The sequence below is a fragment of the Mus musculus genome, chromosome 4, assembly GCF_000001635.26.
Source record: "Mus musculus strain C57BL/6J chromosome 4, GRCm38.p6 C57BL/6J".
NCBI classification, from domain to species: Eukaryota; Metazoa; Chordata; class Mammalia; order Rodentia; family Muridae; genus Mus; species Mus musculus.
The window spans coordinates 130,857,413-130,871,049 of NC_000070.6; the positions used below are offsets into that span (position 1 = coordinate 130,857,413).

Below are 13,637 nucleotides of genomic sequence, written 5' to 3' on the forward strand. Positions count from 1 at the left end.
TGTGCATTATGGCACTGGGCAGGGTCATCTCAGGCATGGCCTGCACCCCCAGGACTGTGCTGCTCCAGACTGCTGGACATCTCAGGCTAGCTACCTGTCCAGGTCTTGTGGTGCCAGTCTGGTGGCCATCTTGGGCTTACCCCCCCCACCTCCATCTCCTGCCTGACCCAGAGGTCCTTTATGAGCATTGTCTGTCTCAGACTCACCCCCACCCAGGGCCCCCAGTACCAGGCAGGGATTCTTCTAGTCTCCAGCAGGCTGACTGGGCCTGTGCTGGACTGGTGGTTATCTCGGGCTAGTTCCCTGGCCAGATCGTCTCAGGCTCACCCTTTTCGGAGAGTGTTAGGCTGCCAATCATTCATAAGTCATCGGTCAGAACTCTGAGCATAGACATAGCCTCTCTCCTCTCTGCCACCTACTGACGCACATGGGACACAGCAACCATACCTGCAACACCTCTGGGGCAGGCAAATTAAATTTTAAAAAGAGGAAGTGAAGGTAATCCTGATGGATGGAGGTTGAGGCCAGACGGCTGTTCTAGCTCTTTATTTTGGGGGGACGGGGCAGAACAGAAACAACAACAAAAGCACACTCCAGCAAAGAGCCCTCAAGACCTCAGGCCCAGGACACAGAAGCTAGCGATTTGCCGGCAGAGGACAGTGTGGAAGAGCCTGCCATCTTGCTCCAGAGTGGTGAGTTTCCTTTTTGGCCACACCACTGATCCTCTTGTTCTTAGGCTGGGACTCACCCAACACCATGTGCCTCTCTAGGCTATTTCCTGGGAGCGAGCAGCCAGTCTGAGAAACTACTGGGGACCCACACCGTCGGTTTCACTCCCTTCTTACAAAAGCAATTTAAATGTGCAATTGTTTAAACTAAAATGACTAAAACAGGCTCCAGCCTGTTCACTCTGCAACACACCCGTTGTCTTTGCAAGTTGGTCTGTTTTTCTCTTAAGTCAGCTGATGTTGGGTGTTCTGGGTGGGAGCTCTTAGCTGCACATGTCTGTGGCTGGCATTTTTCCACACCTCTTCCTCAGCTGCTGTGGAGACGAGTCTCTCTCTGAGATCCTCTATTCCATGGCTCACCACTGATAACCTCAACTGCCATCGGTCCTGGTGGACTCGATCCATCAACCGGTGTCTCAGCCAGATCCTCCCTCTCTCTCCCCATCTCCTCCTCTGCTTATCTGCTTTGAAATCAAAAGTGGGCACTGCTATTTCTCCAGCTGCCCCTCCCCCATTTATTGGAACAATGCAACACTGGGACATACTATTATAAAACAGAAAAATTATGCAGAAAGTTCATGAGAATACAAGTTGCCCAGCTTCTGTAAATAATCCCTCCCCAGTGTTCCTCTGAGTAACCCTAATTGAATTTATTGGTTCCCTAGAAATAAGACATGAAAGTTGCGCGTGGGGGGGGGGTTAGTTGGCAAGAGGAGAGGCATGAGGGGGAGAAGGCAGACAAGAGAAAGTAACAGGTAGGGATGAGTATGTTCAAAATACATTATAGCAATACATACACAGCACAACATATATTACTTCACAATGAAATACGTTTTTATACACAATTACTTCATGCTAATAAAAACTGAAAAAAGTGCGCAAACATAATTGCACAATTTAGCAAAGATAAACACCCACGCACTCACCGCCCACAGTGCCAGAATGCAAAAGTTATTTTGTAAATCCCTTAAAATGTGTGTGTGTGTGTGTGTGTGTGTGTGTGTGTGTGCGCGCGCACACTCAAGTTTTGCCTGTATCTGAACATATTGAGACTATGTCTCCAAAAAACAAGACCTAAACCTGAGTCTATGGTGAGAAGGCCCTATAGAACCTGGCCTCTGACTCTCTCTTGGCACTGCCCACTCCTGTTGGGTCTTGTGTACCTCATTCTTAGAATACTCTTCAGCGTGACACCGGCTCAGAGCAGGTACACGTAAGTCCTTGGTGTGTCTCTTTTGGTTATCTATTGAGGAAACCCAAGACTACCCCAACTACTTCACAGAGAGTGGTTCAACTCAGGGGCTTGCTTTCAAGTGCTAGTGGAAAGAGACGGAGCTGTAATGTCACTGGGAGGTCATGAGTCTGTTCTTACCGTCAGAGCTGTTGGACACTGTCCTGGAGTGAGCGGGGAGACTGGAGTCCCATCTGAGGCTGCTTCTTAAGTAGAACGGCTTTGTACTCGCTTTCCACTACCTAACCTTGCATGAATTCTCCTTGTTGGTGGAACTCACCCAGAACCCAGAAATGCAAGGGTATCTGGGAAATGTAGTTTTCTAGTCGTCTAGCCCTGCTCCTCTCAGGGAGGTACAGACCTTCCTTAGAAACAGTGCTGGGACAGCGAGGAAGGCCTTTCATGGCCTTGACTGTGGACCTCCTGGCACCTCTGCCTGGGGGGTGGGACAACGAGGTGGGCCTGTGGCTGCATCTGCAGGTTTCAAGGGCATTTGCAACTCTGACCACCAGGAGCTCCAGGCTGGCAATCTTGACATCAAAGAAGCAGCTAGATTATTCTAGATGTATCCACAGCTATCAAGTCAAGGATTTGGTTGAGATTTTGATGACCTTAATGGGGCATTATGACACAAATTCAGGATTCAGTCTCACCATTATGTTAATAGTCCAGAGTGTGCCTTCCCTGAGAACACATGACATTACCATGTGACACTGCCGTGTGACAAGTGTAGTGAAAGCAGCATTCTGTGACAAGCTAATCAGGTGCCCCACTGCAGGGCTGTGCACATGGAGGTCCTAAGTAGGTCTCCTCACCTGCTTGCATGTTTATTGAGGATCTGTCATCATGATGGCTGACTAGTGGATGTACTATGCAGCACATAGAGAAGAGGGGCTCTATTAGGCTTTGAAAATCTGCCACCATGGAGTAAGAGCTTTCCTCTCCGCTGGAGGGGCTGAGGCATGGTTTGTGTGTGTGTGTGTGTGTGTGTGTGTGTGTGTGTGTGTGTGTCTGTGTGTGTGAGAGAGAGAGAGAGAGAGACAGACAGACAGACAGACAGAGACAGAGAGAGAGAGAGACAGAGACAGAGACAGAGATGGGCAGAGAGACAGAGAGGAGGAGGGAAGTGGGGGAGGGGTTGAGGGAGAGGGAAGAGAGAGAGACCATCCTTAGACCTAGATAGTGGCTACAACATTACCAAAGCTGTGGGAGAGGAGGTGTGTGAAGGGGAGGCAGGAGCAGGTGGAGGCTGGGTCAGAGAGATGATCCTGGGACAGGGTTTGGTGGGAGCTCACTGTTGGTGGGCTGGGATCTAGGATGAAGTTCTGTGCCAGGTGCTAGAGCTGGGGTCCGGGAGAGGAGGGGAGGAGGGGGAGAAGAGCGTAGGAGGAAAGGAGATCTTTTTCAGTTTAGTGCAACTGGTGAAGCTATCGTTGCATACACAGATATGGATGCCGTGAACCGTCATGATGGCCCTGATTGGCTGTCAGGAAGCTCCCCACCCCTCCAACTTCCTAGGTAAGAGGGGGACAGCGATTTAATCACCTGACATGGACTGTCCCCATCCTTTGTGCCTACATTTCCCGCTCTGGCTAGGGGGCTCAGCATTTCTCTACCCCTCTCAGTGCCTGCAGAAACTGGTCTCCGGACTCCCTCCTGTCCATCCTTCAAGGCAACCAAAGTACTTGTTTCTCTTATCACAGGTTCCCACACATCACGACCCCTCCTCCTCTTCCTTGGGTGTGGTTCAGAGCTCCTTGGCATCGCTTTCAAACCCTATGGGACCTTGCTCTTGCGTTTCTATCCGATTTAGGCCAACTCCTCCTTTTCAGTCTCCCCGTCACAGCATCTAATTTCTTGTGACAACGCCCCAAGTGCCTCCCGTCCCTGGTCTTAGCACGGGATGGAACCCTTTCCCTAGTCTTTATTGTCTAGAAAACTTTAGCTCTGCTTTCCTGTCTCCCAGAAGCCTCCACAACCAGTGGTTGAGTTGGGGTATCTCAAAGAGTACCCATGGGCCCTTAACAAAGGCTTGCAGGGCACAGACTTGGAGGGACTCATATATCTGTGCAGAGGCCAGCACTGCCCTGCGTGGTTATGTGTGCCTGTGTCTGCAGGTGCCTGTGTAGTGACAGGGTGGGGCCAGGCACAGAATGGAAAGAATGGTTGTGGCAGAGAGGTGGTTGGTGCCGTTAGAGATGTTCTGGTTCCTGCTGGAGCTGCTGGAGCTCGCTCGGCTTTTCTCTTGAGGTCCCAGCAGAGGTCCCTGGAGTTGAATGGGAATCCCCGGGAGAGAAGAGGGGAGCCTCCTCCTGGCATCTCTGCGCAACGCCGGTCCAAACTGTCATAGCAACAGCGCGCACCGGCGCAGGGGCCAGCCAATAGCAGGGTGTTCCGGTGAGGTAATGCCCAGGCTTGGCAGCCTATTGGTTCCGATTTTTTGCCCACGCTGGGATCCCGGGCGCGGGTGGAGCAGGCTAGGGAGCGCGAGGAGCGCGTGCTCAAACCCAGGCTCCCTGCGCGTTCTTGCATGTGGCCTTGCGCGCGCACGGGCTCTCCCTTGGTCCCCTTCACTGTTCTGGATCTGACCGCATCTTCCTCCTCTTTGTTTTTAATTATCTGGATCCTTCTGTGACCTTCCCGGTGTGTTTTAGGGCCTTGGTGACTCCTGATGACTGTCCTCCTGTCTCCGCGCTGCGGCTCCTAGTCTTCTCCAAACAAGGGCGCACTGAGGGTTCCTTGACTTGCAGCCAGGAGGTGACTCACCACCTCAGACTGCAGACTGGCCTGGCCAGTCTCAGGGGCACCTTCTTCCATGGGAAGCTCTCATCCTGCAAGCAGACTCAGGTCCAGAGACCGAGTTGAGCCCTGGACTGTGCTAGTTCACCAGGTGTTTGTAATCCAGTCCAGGGAAAAGCAGGGCAGGTTGTGCTTTGGAGAAGGGGCAGGCACAGAGATGGGCATGAACTTCAGCGAATACAGCAACTATAGTAAGGGTAGTTAGACAAACGTATATGTCAAGGTAGCTGGACTCTGGCTCTAATCACACATACCACGGTCTGTCCAGGAACACAACATGCCCCTCTGTGCCACATTCGTATTTGGCTTTATTCTCGGGGAGAGTCCAGGGATCACAGGTTTATCTGGGAAGCTGGGAGAGACCTCAGGTCCAGAATGGCAAAGGACTCACCTGGAAGGATCAGTGTGGCCGATGTGGGCAGTCCAGAAATACACCCACATCAGGGGGCCTGAGCAGGGCAAGGTCCAGCACTAGATTCATGCAGCAATGGAGACTGTTTTGCTCAGCTCCTATGACCAGCTTGAGGCCCTGTATGACTGGGGAGGGGGCAGACACTTGTTGACGGAAAGTAAGCACTAGAGGGGGTGGTTCCAGTATGTGTGTGTGTGGGAACACATGATGACGTGGGTGTGCTCCTATGGTGGAGAGGGTGGGGCTCTGCTGGCTTACTTGCAACAGTAGGGACAACCATGGGAGAACCACCACGCGGGAGAACAATAATTGTGGGAGAGATGCTCAGGGCAACACCTACTATGCTGGCTTGGAGTGTGTGTGGTGGGACTCATGGGGCAGATTCCGGAGGAGAGGTGGGCAGCGCACCTCTGGAGTCAGAGAGCTGGGGGTAGGGGTTGGGGGATGTCCAGCTGGGGCTGCCATGGGGGGAGTTGTGGGCTGGGGTTACCTGAATGAAGGGGTGGGTAAAGAAGTGAGACTCCTTGAGGACAGGGATGCTGAAAGGGGACTGTGTCCCAAGGAGACCTGGCTTGGGTTGGGTCGCAGATGGACTCTGATACTGGCTTGTCATGTGTCTTTGAGCCAGTTACTCTTGTCCTCAGGAATACTGTCTCTGCTCTGTTAGCAGAGCCTCTCAGAGGCGGAGAGAGACGGTTTCGAGGGCTCTTCTGTTTTCTGCCCCGATGACTACTAAGAAATTGCTATTCTATATTTATACTCTTTATTATGTTTATTCTGGGTATAGTGGGTGTACCTGTGTGCACACGTCACAGGAGGGTTAGGCGCTTGCTGCCAAGGCCAACGACCTGAGTCCAATCCACAGAACTCACGTGTTAGAGGGAAAGACTGGATTCCCACAAGTTGTCCTTTGACCTCTGTATGTGCTTGATGACACGTGAGTACTTGTGCATGTGCCTGTCTGTACACACATGTGCATGTGTGTGATGGGGTAGGTGGAGTGTAGGCTAGCCTTGAACTGGCTGTGTAGCTAAGCTAGCAATGACCCTGAACTTTTGCTCCTCCTGGGTCTACCTTCCAGGTGCTACGATTTCAGATGTATGCCAGCATGCCTGGTTTATGCAGTGCTGGGGATTGAACCTAGGGCTTCAGGCATATTAGGCAAGTACTGTACGACTGATCCACACACATAGACATACCCTGTTTTAGGTGGCTTTAGCTGTTAACTAAATGGTGGAGTCATCTGGGGAAGTCTCAATTGAAGGATTACCCAGACTAGATTGGCCAATGGCCTAGTCTATCACAAATTATCTTGATGGATGACTGATGTGGGAGGCCCAGCCCACTGTGGGAGGCGCCATCCCTAGGCAGGTGGACCTGAGAGATATGAGCCAGACAGCGGGTCAGTTAGTTAGCAGCATCCTCAATGGTTCCTGCTTGAGTTCCCGCCCTGACTTCCCTAAGTGATGGACTGTGACCTGGAAGTGTAAGCCAAATAAACCCTTTCCTCCCCCAAGTTGAATCTCTTGGGCTACAACCTAGGTCTTAGAGTCAAGGTCAACCCAAAGCAAGGCTGAGCTGAGGGCAGTGCCCTCAAAGTCAGGTTCCCAATCGGTCCGTGTATATCCAGGCCCCCCCTTTGCAGCTGCACTTGAAGATTCTCAGGGACAGGCCCTAGAGTCTCTTTTAGCCATCCCCAAAAGGCACCTAATGTGTGAGAAGAAGCACACCAAACGTGTCCTGCAGAGCACAGCATGGTTCTTGGTCTCCGGGTGACATCAGTAGTGACCAATTCTTGCTTGCCAAGCACCGGATCCACTCTGCCCATCTGCTTTGGGTGGCTTCTTGTGTTCAGACCCCTGGGCATCATGATGTCACTTACACTGCCTCCATTTTCTGGCTGATGACTGGAATCCCATGAACTGCCCAGGGCTGCCTGAGGGAGGTTCCTCTGAGCTTGGGATGAGCAAGGAGATGGTGTCTGCTTCAGGCTTTGGGCTCTGTCTTCTGTGGACCTAAGAGAGCTCCAGGTAGGGAGAAGCTATGGGGACAGAACGATGTCATGAGGCGTTCTCTGGGTCACGAAGCTCAGTGACCAGGGACAGATGTGCTGTTATCGTCCTCTGTCACGTCTCTTTGGTATTTGTGACAGAATGTGTAAAAACATTTGTATAAGTATGTTTAGAATGTCACATAGCAACACACACACACACACACACACACACACACACACACACACACACGGGGTGGGGGTTGGCCCCACTGCCTAAAAGACCCATGGGAGTCCATCCTCTTGTACGATGCTTGAATTTCCATGTCCAGCTGGAAAGTCAGTGCTTTGCTGAACGCCAGTCCCTGCTTGGAGCAGGAACCTTCTCTCCTTTCAAAGGCTGTGCTTTGAAAAGCCTGGACTATGCCAGGCTGGGAGTCCTGGCAGAATTAAGGCTAGAGGCCAGGAAGTGAAGAGCCAGGCCCCAGGAGAGAAAAGCAATGTAGACTACAAACCAGAACCATGCCTGACTTTCCCATGTAACCCAGGCTGACTTCAAACCCAAGGATGACCTTGGATTTCTGATCCTCCTGTCCCCACCTTCCTAGTTCTGAGATTACGGGTGCATGCCAGTGTGCCCAGTTTATGAGTTGCCGGGGATTGAACTCAGAGCTTTATGCATGCTAGGCAGGCATTCTACCAACGGAGCCACATCCACAGCCCCCTGTTTCATCCTCACTGTGTCCCCGACATCTCACTGACATCATCCCATTTCTCAGAAGAAGAAACTCAGTTTTGGAGAGGCCTGCACTCTTGCTCAGGATCACACGGCTGGAAAAGAGCAGGGCAGGGAGTGAGGGTGCCAAGAGAGGAAGTGCCTTGGGGTTACCAGTGTGCAGAGCTGGGATTTGAACTCACATCTCTGCTCCTGGGGTCTGTGCTTCTTGTGTTAGACCCTTCTTCCCAAGTTCCGTGGTGACTAGACACACCCTCGGTGTGTGACAAGACAGACATGGGTGGTCAGGGAAGGAAAGGGCTGATTCTGCCTGTAGGGTCAGAATACAAGGCATGAATGACAGCTGGGGATGCTCAGGGGGAAGGGGTGGGACAGGTCGGAGAAGAGAAGAGAAAGGCGTACAGGCGTGAAATGGGGTGCCACATTCTGGTGCTTTATGACTGGCCCACTGAGCGGGAAGATGACCTCCATTTCTCCCTGCCCCCATCCAGCCTGGTTCAGAAAGCTTTACTGTCCTCACCGCCCTCCCGTCCCCCCCCTCCCCACGCTTCCCCCCCCCCCCCAGGCTCCTGAGATATGGACAAGAAAGGAACTTGTCTTTCCTGGCTCTGCTGGAGTCCTGCCGCTGAGGTTTGGTTACCATGGCGACAGGCTCCATGGAAACCCTCAGCTGGCCTTTTCCAGGATGGGCCTGGACCCAAGCCCACCTGCTGGTGCTTTGCCTCTGCCCGGCTTTGGCATCTGGGGAGATGTGTGGGTGGTCATTCTGGGGGTCTGCTTGCCTCTACACGCTTACCTTGGCAGGAGCAGAGAGTCCTGAGGTGGCAATCCCAGTATGAAGGGTACCAGTGGGTGGCCCCAGGATTCCACATCAAACCCAGGCACAGAAGCCCAAATTCTCACATGGAGACAAACTAGGGGAATGTCTGTCTTTGGCTACTGACTGGTGCTTTGCCGTGGTGTGCCCACGTCTGAGTCTGTTTCTCCCCGCCCTGCTTCTCTGTGAGCTCTGCTCAGTCAGCTCATCATCTCTCCCACACCCGGTGCTCATTTTGTCTCCAGGGCAGCTAAGAGACTGCTTTAGTAGTGAGGTGTGGGGACCTTGAACATGCCACCCACCCTTCCTGAGCCACAGGCTCGCTCATTCGCTCTCCTCCTCCTCCTTTGCCTCTAAGACAAGATCTTTTCATGGAGCCCAGGCTGGCTTCAAATTGGAGATCCTCCTGGCTTAGTCTTCCGAGTGCTGGGATTACAGGCGTGTGCCACCATGCTAGGTCCTGTATATCTGAAGCATCTCTTGCAGGGCTGCTGCTTATCCAGTGTACGTGAGCTAGGCAACCACTGCCTTTAGTGAGCACTTATTGATGTCCTTGCATCTGGTGCATTCTTTGTGCTATACGCTGCTCTTACACCATCTTATGCTCATTATGCTGCTATGAGACAGAGTTCTCACTCATGCTGGGCATGTGCCCTACCACCAGCTACACATGTTTACGCCCATGCCACAACCCACAACCCACAACTGTCAGAGGACAGTTGGCAGGAGGTGACTCTCCTTCCACCAGGTGGGACCTTGGGATCAAACTCAGGTTGTCAGGCCTGGCTGCGGGTGCCTTTACCTGCCGATGAGCCATCTGGAGCCCGAGACAATTTTCACCCTGTGAGGAAGGAGGTTGGTTCTGTCACAAAGCCACCAGGGAAGCAAAAGAAGGACATTGCCAGCCTGATGGCTGAGAGTCACTCTTAAACACTTCATTTCGTGGTCTGTCAGCTTTTATTGAGCACCAACTATGCCCTGACCTCCTAGCTTCTGCCTTGCTGGAGCTGCCTCTTGGGGGAATGGAGCTGCTGCAGGGCATGAGACAGGACGGTGGATGCAGGCAATGCTTGTTTCAGTTTAATTCCCTTTTTGGTTGATACACACTAATCATTGCAGGTTCGTGGGTTACAGTGTGAGGTGCTGATGTGTGTACACATCGCATGATGAAAGTTTGAGGTAATTAGCATATCCCTCACTTCAAATAGTTATCATTTTGTTGCAGAGAAGTGCCAGACCTCTCCTGGCAACATTGGAGTCAACGCCACACCATTGCTGACTGAGGAGTCGGTTTGTAAGGAGGATGATGAAGGCATCTTGAAGGAGCCGACATGCAAGGATGAGATCTGAAGGATAACAAGAGCCAGTCTCAGAGATAGAGATCCAGGCAGGGCCAGCATGGGTGGGTCTTGACAGGGGTGGGGCCTGCTGTGTTCTCAAGTAGGAAGGGACAAGGAGCTTGGAGGTCTGAATGGGGGGGGGTGGAGAGTTGGGGAAAGCAGGACACTCAATCTTATAAGTGCTAGAGACGCTGGTGTGTGCTGTGGTTGGTTCTACAAGCAGTAGAAACCATTAGATGGTTCTATATGGAAACAGGTAGGAGATTGGGCCAGGAGGCCAGGAGGCCAGGAGGCCAGGAGGCCAGGAGGCCAGGAGGCCAGGAGGCCAGGAGGCCAGGAGGCCAGGAGGCCAGGAGGCCAGGAGACTTCTGAGGGCGGAGGTTCAGAGTGTGTACTGGGTTTGGAGAAGGGCATCTGGGGAGATGTTGAGGCCTGAGGTTTTTGGGGTGAGTCTTGGGCTGCAGAGGAAAACTTGGGAAATTTGGGTGCTGTAGACTGCTATTTGAAGTCATGGGCTTGAGAGAAAAGACAAGAGAAAGAGACAGAGGGACGAGAGGGGACAAAGAGGACAGAGACAGAAATGAGAGGAGAGGAGGCAGAGAGGTAGAGAGGAAAGGGAAGACAGGAAGAGGGGAGAGGGACGGGACACACTTGCTCATCACGTGACGGGCATGTGTCCATGAGCCCTGTCTTGGTGTGCACCGTGTGCCCAGCACCAATGAGCAGAGGGAGGATTCCACAGGTGTGGTGAGTCACAGACAGGCTCTGAGTCCAGAGGCTCAGCCTGGGCTTGTCCACTGTGGTTTTGAACATTCTGTGTAATGCTGGGTTTCAAGGGGAGCACGTTGCAGCAAGGGGAGAGCAAAAGTGGAGGCAGGCAGATGTTTGCTGAGGGAGGGGGATGGGAAGGTAGCCAGGCAGAGGCAGCAGGAGTGACCGACCTGTGGAGACCTGCAGGCACTCATAGTTGCTGGAGTAGAGGAGCTCCTAGCAGCTCCTTTCCCATCCTCATCCCAAGGAGGGCACCAGCTTCCTGAATTTCCATGTTTTGGTGTCTGCCTGACCTATTAACACACATACCCCTGAGGCAGACAGCACATGTTGATGCATATGTGTGCATCAGAGAGCACATGTCAGGTTGCAGAATCTGACTGAGACAGCTTGGAGTCTTAACATTTCTGAACCTGGGGACAGCTATGAGCCGTGAGCTTTGGACGAGGGATGCCCAGCAGCTGCTAGACTAGGGTGTCACCCTGAAGAGTGAGCCATGGATGGCCTGGGATAGTGCTCTGCCTGCTCCACTGCTCTGTTAGAATGTGACTGATGCTCACAGCTGCCTGATTGTGAAACCCTGCAGGAGGGTCATCCCAAGAGAGGGACAGAGACAGTGACAATTGGGGCAGAGGGCGAGAGAATGAGCATGGGATTACAGGTGTGAGAACCGAAGCAACAGCTCAGAGGTTGAAGTGTTGGCTGCTCCCAGCACGCACAAGACAGCTCACACCATCTGTAACTCTAGTTGGATCTGATGCCCTCTTCTGGTCTCTGTGGACACCAGGCACACATGTGTTACATAGATGTATATGCAGACAAAAAACCATACGTGTAAAAAAAAAAAAGGACTATAAGTGTTCATGAGAACGCAATAGAGACATGGAGATTAAAAGTAGTGAGACAAAGAGACAAAGTCAGAAAGAGATAGATAAGAGAAAGACTTTTATCTCCCTCTCTCTCCCCTCTCCTCTCTCTGCCTCTGTCTCTGTCTCTGTCTCTGTGTGTGTGTGTGTGTGTGTGTGTGTGTGTGTGTGTGTGTGTTAAGGTGGAGGTTATGGAAGTCAAGGGAAGAAAAAGAAAGAGAGGAAGGAGTGGAAGAAGGAGGGAGAGAGAAGGAGGGAGGGAGGGAGGGAGGGAGGGAGGGATACTGATTTGTATCTTAGCTGTGTGTGACTTTGATTTTACACTTCTGTTCATATTAGTTTCTAGGTTTTCCTTATGTATACCTAAAAATGATCTTTTTTAGAGAAATGAAGGCTGGTGAATGGCTGAGCAGGTGAAGTTGCCTGCCATGCCCTGAGCTAAATCCCTAGCTCCATTTGGTGGAAGGAGAGAACGGACTTCCAGAAGCTGTCTGCCCTAACCTCCATGTTGCAGTAAAACTCCAACCCCCTTAAGCCCGTGCAAAAACCCCACACAACTCAGTTATAATATTTATAAGCTGCATGCCTAGATTGAGGAGATCCACATTACATGACCCTATTCCCCAGCTATGAGACCCCTTGCTACTTGCAGATTCTCCAGGCCATGTGGTTCTGCTCTACCTTCCTCCCACCTCTTCTTTCTTCATCTTCCCCTCTCTCCTCTATCTCCTCATCTCCTCCTCCCTCTCCCTTTCTTCCCCCACTCTCTTAAACCTCCAGCCCCATCTTTCCCTTCCACTGCTCAATCACAAGCTATAGCCTTTATTTGGCCAGTTAAAATGGGAAGAAGGTTCATGAAATCACCTGAGTATGTGATCCACTCCTGGTCAGCCCCTCTTCAGGAAGCAGAATTAACATCAGAATACAAACAGTACCAGGGCAACCCACAACACCTCCATATACTGAACTATGGTACACATGCATACACACACATGCACTCATGTACACACACATGCATACATATATATGCACTCATGCATGTACACACACATGCATACATATATATGCACTCATGCATAACACACATGCATACATATCCATGCACTCATATATACACACATGCATACATATACATGCATTCATGCACACACACATGCAACACACTCATGCATAACACACATGCATACATACCTATGCACTCATGTACACACAAATGATACTACACATGCACTCATGCACATATATACTTTAATACTCACACATGCACTCATGTACACACATGCATATATACATGTGCACACATGCATGCACTCATGCACACATATACACACCTACTCATAGATGCATGCAAACACATGTGCTCATGCACATATACACTTAAATACATACATGTGCACTCATGTACACACATGCATATATACACACAATAAATAAATTTGCAATAAAAGTATAAAAAATGGTTTCTAGATAGATGTAAGTTGGGTCTTTTAACTTTCTGCAATTTGGAAATATCTGAGGAAGGCTTAGCGATTTGCATTCAAATTGACCTGGAAATTTAACTTCATAGAATTTATTCAAAGGAGATAATCACAGACATGCCGATGATTTAATTGCAAGGATGGTTTTGAAGTGTCAGTTGGTAATAGCAAAAAACTTCCCAAGAAACAAGAGAAGAAAAGAAAACCCACAATCTGAATGTACAAAAATGGGCAAATGGACAAATAAGAGATGGGCCCGTTTGCAGAATGGAGCTTTTTCTTATGTTTTATCCATACAGGGAATCTCCAAGTGGCCTTTAAAACAATGGAGAAGGCCAGATATAGAAGGGTGCGCTACACTCCAATCTTACCAAAAATGAAAACAAAAGCAAAAACAAAACCAAAAAACATTTGCCTGTGGAATGACCTGGAATTAAAAAACTTAAACATTTTTGTCTATTTTTATTAT

General features: G+C 50.8%; 1 non-coding gene across 1 annotated transcript; it reads right to left on the minus strand.

Moving 5' to 3' along the window:
- Nucleotides 1-338: 338 nt before the first annotated feature.
- Nucleotides 339-468, minus strand: Gm22660. Its single transcript, XR_003955502.1, has one exon. It is a non-coding gene; the product is annotated as a small nucleolar RNA SNORA17 (small nucleolar RNA).
- Between the last annotated feature and the right edge of the window lie 13,169 nt (nucleotides 469-13,637).